The following is a 7776-nucleotide window of genomic DNA, read 5'->3' as shown; positions in this document are numbered from 1 at the left end:
TTCCAGCTACCGTTCCCACAGTGAGAGGCACTGTCAAGGGCTCAGCCTCGAGAGTGCAGCATGTCTTGAGACCATCTAGACTATATAGGTGACTGAATCCCGTTAAGATTTCTGCAAAAACTTTTAAAATCTACTCATCCTGGGGAGCCCAGGACAAGCCTCGTAAGTTCCCTTCCTTTTTAAAGCAGATCCCCTGGACTGGTCTTCCTCTTTCTTCTGTCTCTCCCTTCCCTCTGTAAGGGGCCAGCTTCAGATTTCACCCAGGAAGCTCCTGAGGTTTTGAACCAACAAACAGAGGTCTGGAAGTTCAGTGACCCGATCAAGTTTACATAGCTCCTAAGTGCAGGCACTTGACGGCTGACATCCCGCAGAGGGGCTGGTCTCTGTTGTGTATTTTTCAGTTTTCCATGAAAACAAAAAATGTTTTCTTGATCCTGAGAGTAATTTTCCAGTCTTTCCATTTTGCCATGGAAACCAGTGTTTTAAATGGGCCAATTTGGGGAGCTGGGTGAACGGGGACCTTGGTACCCTGTGTTGTCCAGAGAAGTCAGAGGAAAGAGTTACAGACCAAATTCCAGAAGGTCCAGGACCGGCTTAGCCAGCCAAACTGCAGGGGCTCTGCAAAGGGGCAGTTTGAAGGAAGGGCAGATGTTGTCCCAGTGGGCATGGGGACAGATCAGCAGACTTCAGCAGTTAGCCCGGCTGTTAGATAATGCCTTGCTTTGTTAGAGTGGCATCCTGGTCAGGGCAGGGAACGTCAGTAGAACCCTAGATTGGTGGACCAATCAGAGAGACAGAGGAGAATATGAGCAGCCCAGGTGAACTGAACTTGTCCCTATGTGCTTGAGCTCATGTAAGGATTGTGGTGGAGTTGACGACAAAGCTGAGTGTCAGGGAGGGGCAACCCAGAAACTCAGCAGTTTTGATGGCTGGACCACCAGGTCTGGGAGAAACTCAACTCCCCAGCATGAAGGGATTCAGAGTGGCCAGACATAACAGAGGCTACATGCAAAGTTACTCTGCTCTTGTAATTGGCAGGCCGGGACTAAACCTTCAGGTGAAAGGAATTGGTGGATCCAACGGGGAAAAAGTAGGAGAATGAAGGGCTAGAAAACAGACCCACAGTCTTGGGCTTGAAACAACGGCAATGGCAAAAATGACTATTTCTGAGCTGGAGGGGTTAAATGACCCCACATCTATTAACATACACAGTATAGGCCAAGGTTCTTGAGAGGGTAGACCTCAGATCACTTGTTTTGCACGTCCTGGAACTCCTTAAGAAATGTCTAAGATGGGGCCTCCACCTTGCAAGGTGGCTTTACCCTTTGGAACTTAGAGTTTGTTAGCAGACAACATTGTCCATATCATTCAGATGGACTGTAGAAACCAGGCCCACTTGTCGAAAGCAGTGGCTGTCGACCATGTGAACTACTTTCATTCCCAGATTCGAAAGAGACTAGAAGAGGCTCATTCTCTAAGAGCCACGTCGAAGACAAATTCTAACATCCTTCAGAAATGCAATCATGCTCCAAGACTAAAAACATACCCCTTTAGCTCCTTTAAACTGTTATAGTGATTGCCATGAAATGGCAGCATTTTCTAACATCGAATTAGAAGATGTGGGACAGGAGAGGGTGGGGGTGGGGTCAGCCTACCCAGACACACAACCCTGTCCTGATGAACATGTGAAAACTCCTCTATGTCACATGCGGCCTGACAGCTAGTGAATGAATGTCTCCTGTGGTCAGAGTAAGCTATGGAAAATGTAAAGTTAATGTCTTTTGCATATGAGAGGAGAGCTTAGTCAGAGCTAAGTGATATCAAACATTCACTAGGTGTGTGGGGGGGTGGCAGGCACGGATAGGCGGGAAGACGTGGCTGGGAAAAGCTCCACCGAAATTCTCCATTTACCCTCTTGCTAATCTGTAAAAGATTTTTTGGCATTCTCTATGGCAGCTTCAGAAGCAGATGGAAATATTTTAAGATGCATAATACACATGTGCCTGTAACATGAATTTCCATTTCCTTACAGGCGTGAACACAGGGAACTTCTGCATTATCCTTTAAATGGTAGCAAAATTTCAAAGGGGAAATGACATTTTATGCCATGGCTTCTAGGTGGCTCAGTCTGATTTGCAAACAGTGAACAGCATAAAAGCAGTGCTTCAATTCTCCCCATTAGATTTTAAAGGTCAAAGTTCAGCTTTATATCAGGTAGTCGATACTCCTAACCTCTGACAACGATTCAGCATATTTAGCAAATTTCTTCCCCCCACCTAATGCCCCAAAGAATTAGGTCTTTTGAGAAAAGAAATTATCAGGCTAGTAAGAAACGGAATAGTCATGTTAATGTATTTTTCATCAGAGAACAGCATCCATTTTGAATTGTAAAAATATCTTTAGTAACAGCCCAATTTAGATAATTCATTGAGTGTGCAGTGCATTCTTAAAAAATGAATTTGTATTGGTGCACCAGCAACATTGCCAGCAACGATATTTATATAATAAAATCTATATGTGGTATCTTCATGGACCTATGAATAGGAAAATAAGACTGTCGTAACACTGGAAAAATGCTGAACAAAATTCAAACATACCATCCGATGAGTCACATTTCTCAGTTTGTACATCTTTTATTACCACTTAGTAGGAGCTGAAATCTGCTCTTCCTCATCCTGGGTGGGCTTTTGTTTCTCCCATCAATGTGTTGGGGTATCACTGGTGCTGAATGGACAGCTCTGGATAAGGTCAGATGAAGCCGTCATGGGCAGGGAAGCTGTCATGGGTGCTTTGGGACCCATGGGTGGTTTCAAAGTAGTTGCGAAATTTACAAAACTAAATGCAAAATTATATGTGTATGAGCGTATGCACATTTTTCTGAGAGGATCTACAGTAGTGAAACTTTGCAACCAAAAATAAAAAGGGATAAAATTTGTTGCTTTACTCCTATCAAAAGACATGCTATTTGCGTAGAGTACAATATTGATCATACATTTTAGTAGTGTGACTGGTCTCATATCCAGACCAGGTAACTAGAGGATTTTAACCCACTGACAGCTAAATAGCCACATCAACTTTTCCACAGAGCAAAATAAGGTCTCTTTATGCACTACTTATAGGGTTAAATGTACCTTATAATATTTTGCTGATCCGGGGTGGGGATTGGAAGAGAGTCAATTTTGACAAAACAGAGATGAACCGAAGAGCAAAAAATCATTGTCAACGTTTGATTATTGACATTGCATAGTACAGTAGGTCCATAAATAACCTAGTTTTCTTATGAGGTTGACAAGATGCGAAAGGAACTTAACCCTTGTTTATATCAATTAGTTTATGGTAAAATTGGTTTCATTATACATCATTTTGCTTAAAAGTAGCAGAACCTAATTGATGATGTTAACTAAGCACTTACTGTACACAGTTTTAGTTCTTAAAATATTTGTTCTTAATGTATTTGGTGTTTCTGGAATAAAAATCTATTAATGTGAGGATATGTTTGGGGGATGGTGTGAATATAATTAAACATTAAAAATTTGTGGAGAAGAGGGTGCTAAATGTTTAAATTAACTAACTTGTTTTAAGTTAGTAATTAAAAAATGTTCCTCTTAAAATTTTCAGGCACATTTTGATCAGTTCATTTATTTAGTGGAGTTTTATTGTTCCATTTTTTCTTTCTCTACCAATCTCTCAGCTATGGTTGAGCTCTCTAGCAGTTCTATAGCATTGATGAATAAACTATACTAAAATGACTCAGAGCTTCTCTCTTGTGCCTCTCAATTTAAAATGTTGAAATTATTTCATATTTTTATAAAAAGCAGATAACAATGATAAATTTATATTAATCCTGTCTCTTTCAATATGAGGTTCTATTTATGTCGATAACATGGTGAATAATCAAGCTACAATACTAAACTCTGGAGAAAAAGAAATAACTTTGCATTGTGAAAGTATCAGTCAAAAGATCCGTTTCTAAAGCAATTGAGAATTCGGTCATCACTGTATCAGTTGTAGTTCAATTAAAATTCAGAATGTTAGTGCGTATACATTTTTTTACAAAGAACATAATAGTACGAAGAATCCATGCTTAGTCCTCGGGAGGCAGAAGTTTTAATCAGAAAATTTTAATCCAGGTTATGTATCACTCGAAAGAGAGAAATTTCAGACAGCCACAAGGGGACAGCAAAATACACTGGATTTCCTTAAGCAGCAAAGCAACAACATTCTGTCTTCTGGCTCTAGCGGTGTGATGAATGCAAATGAGAGAACTAACTGAGATACCCAGGATTTGAGCCATCCTCAAGCACAGGCATTTTTGTACAAATAGGTGAGGCTGCAGGGTTGGGGGGACTATGTTTCCTAGGATAACTGAATGTATGAGACACCAGCTTTCTAAGTGTTTCTTAGGAGTGGTTATTGGTGATGGGCACCCAAAGAGGGCTAACACCTGGCCATTGCTCACTGTCCTTCCCAGTGGAGCAGGGTGTGAATTCCCCTTCTCCCTTCCTCTCTTAAGATTTTCCAGTACTTGAAGGGAGAATAACAATAGGGTAAAGTCAATACAATTGAATTTTTTAAATAGGGAAACAGACTCTCTTTACAAGAAGCTGTAAATACTTATGAATCACTAATTATTAGGCACTGTTTAGCAGGGAGCCTTACAGAATGCAGTAAAGTTCAGGCCAGGAAAATCTAGATTCTGGTGTCAGAATTCCTGGGTGTGGAATTGTTAACCTTCGGCAGATTTCTTAACCTCTAGATGTCTTAGTTTATTCACTTGTAACATGAGGATAATATAAGAGATTGTCTCAAAGATCCAGTTAAAAAATGCATGTCACCCACTTAGCTCAGTGCCTGGCATATGGTAAGAATTCAATTATAAAATTATAATAGATGAGTGGCACATGAGAATATTCAGTAACTATTGCTAGATAACTAACAATATACATTATCTCATTTAAGTCTCACAACTAGTGTGAGAGCTAGATTTTTTTTCTCTCCATTTTTATAGAAGAGAAAATTAAGGTTCAATTATAAACTAAAGAGAAGAGCTGGAATTTGAACCCCTGACTTTCTGATTCTATGTCCACTTACTTTCCACCACACTTAGGTAGGTAGACTACCATCATTCTTTCCCTGTTCTTGGTAACTCCTACAGTTACCTAAAGTCACTTGACAGTTCTTGGTAATGACTCAGTGGTTGGACTAGGCCAGCATAGAACAGAATCATATGTTTTCCATTAGACCACTGATTAGACCACTAGAGGGTGTGGAGAAGAGGGGAGGGCTTTCCTGCAAGTCAGGTAGAAAGGAATTGCTACCCAAATGTCTTACACCCAGAGTAGCCTCAACTGGGAAATCAACCTAAGTCAGCATACCTCAAAACTCGTGATCACATGCATTCGTGGGTCTCCCACATTACCCAGTGCAATTCCTGTCCATAGGAACAAGTCGACTCATCTATGGTGAAAAGATATATGGATGCCTGGGATCAGAATATGTTCCCTAGCTGTTTAGGTAAAAATTAATTAGTAAATTCATAGAATTTGCTCCACCTTCTCTCTTCCAATATGGTGTAATGAAATCCTTCTCTTCTCATTAAAGGAGACAAGATCCCTCTTTCTGTTTTTCCTTGGAAATGTCACTCTCACAGGCTTATAGAGGCATACCCCTCACCATACGTGTTGGGGAACCATAATGAGTGTACGTTTTAAATTAAAAATACAAACATACAAAAACAAACAGACAAACAAACAAACAAAAACCCCAAACAAATCTCTTCTGGCTACAGCAGCTTGATAATCCACAAATTCTTTGTTATTTCAGACCAGAAGTTTCTTCCCATAAGAGAGATGACAGCACAAAGCTACCAAGAAAAAGGCCACTAAAGCTACCAAGAAAAGGGCCACTAACCTATAAACACTCTCATTCTTTGAGAATTGCATTAGGAAAATGGCACCAACTATTTCCTTTAGCATCAATTCATTTTCAAAAACTGTTTGATTAAAACTCTTAAGTGCCCCCAGAGGAGTCAAGGCCGTTCTCAGACCCTAGTTTCTTCCCGTGGTAACGAGAGCATCAGTTGCAAGAGGTCATGAGAGGACGGGAGGCAGGTTGACCCCGGAGCTACATCCGGGCCACTGGGGAGGCTCCGCCCCCTGCCGGTCCTTGAACCGAACGTTCCGCCCGCCGCGCCCGCATGTTCCGGAACAGAGCGCCGTCGTGTTGAGACCGCTGGGCTGGTCGGTATCTGGCTAGAAGCCCACCAAGGCCTCCTCGTAAACTTTTAAGATGCCAGCGGCGGGTGCGGAGAGCTCCTCAGCTTGGGAACAAGCCTGGTGAGTCCCCTTGCTTAAAGCCGCCCCCTGCTGATGGTGGTCTTCCCTTGCCCCGTGTGTGTGTGTGTGTGTGTGTGTGTGTGTGTTTGGGGTTTGGGGGGTGGTGGGTGGGGCGCCGTTTCAGATTTCACCCAGCAAGCCCCCGAAGTTTCTAACCAACAGCATCACAAATGCAAGAGTGCCCAGGCGGCTCTCGGCCGCCATGACGCCAGTCTCACAGGTTGAGATGGAGAATGCCCTTAAAAATGTCTTAGGAACTTTTATCTGTTGACTTTAAAAATTGTGTTTAAAAGTAGTATGTACTTATAGCCTACGTGTATATTACCTCGTTTTACTCGTCAGTGCCCTTGACATTGACTTGTGGTTGGGGGAGCATTCTCAGTGGATTCTATTTGTTCTTATTGAGCGTGGGCCTTGAGAAGCATCCTGGCTTTCTGCACATTTGTCTCTCTACAGAGGAAGGGGTCTTGGTGATCGTGTCTGAATATGGTGGTAAAGTGCGGGGGTAGATTGGTGGTTAACCGCTTTTGGTTTGTCTAAGCTCTTCCCTACATTCCTTAGATTATTTATTTTTTTTTTTTTAAGGCGAGGCAACCCTTGGTTGACCTCATAGATTGCAAGGACCTTGTCAGCTTACAATCCCTTATTTTTTATGGCTACAGCACCTAGTGTTCCTCGGTGGTCTCCTATCCAAGTACTAACCAGACCCGACCCTGCTTAGCTTCTGAGATCAGACGGGATCCGGCTTGTTCAGGGTAGCATGGCCGTAGATTCTTAGATTATTCTAGAACCAAGCATGTAATCTGATGAGTACCATCTATGAACTCTGAAGAATAGTTCTATAATGTTTCTTTTGGTCTCAATACCTACAAATGAAATTACCTTGAAACATCATATATTATGTTTGGTGCACAATATGCACATGGAATAGTCAAATATGGGAAAATATATAACTGCTACTTAACGGTTTTTCTACTCATTCGTGATAAACTGTAGAGTATTGCTTCTCTTCTCACATTAGGCTTTTAATTTTAAACATGCAATGATACACTTTTAAAATTTTTATAAAGGAGATTTTTTTTAGGTCAGCTTTCAACATGGGAACATGCTCTTGCTGAATGAATAAATCAAAATGGACAACATTAATTTATTGAAGCAGAAATGTGTCTGCTCAGCTCTTTCCCCAAACTGCCAGAATTGCTTAGTAGTGTGTCCCACACCAAGAAGTCACCCTCACAAGTGGAACTTCTGTAGGAAAGGAAGCTGGAAGACAATCACTGAGGTTTTCTTTTCCGTTCCTTCTGTTTCTCTCCTTTCTCTTTACTTTCTTCCTCCTCCTTCTTCTTTAAGAAATGACATAATTTAAGACACCACCACAGATGATTTAAAACATATATTTACCTTCCTATTTTGGAAATGGCCTAAAAGGAAAAAATGATGT

The 7776-nt window shown here is 41.3% G+C and overlaps 1 pseudogene; it reads right to left on the bottom strand.

Moving 5' to 3' along the window:
• Positions 1 to 6988: 6988 nt before the first annotated feature.
• LOC111745908 lies at positions 6989 to 7107 on the bottom strand (annotated as a pseudogene).
• Between the last annotated feature and the right edge of the window lie 669 nt (positions 7108 to 7776).

Source organism: Pteropus vampyrus, unplaced genomic scaffold, assembly GCF_000151845.1.
Source record: "Pteropus vampyrus isolate Shadow unplaced genomic scaffold, Pvam_2.0 Scaffold169, whole genome shotgun sequence".
Lineage (NCBI taxonomy): Eukaryota > Metazoa > Chordata > Mammalia > Chiroptera > Pteropodidae > Pteropus > Pteropus vampyrus.
The sequence above is the reverse complement of the archived record's forward strand: the minus strand, read 5'-3'. Positions and strand labels throughout refer to the sequence as shown.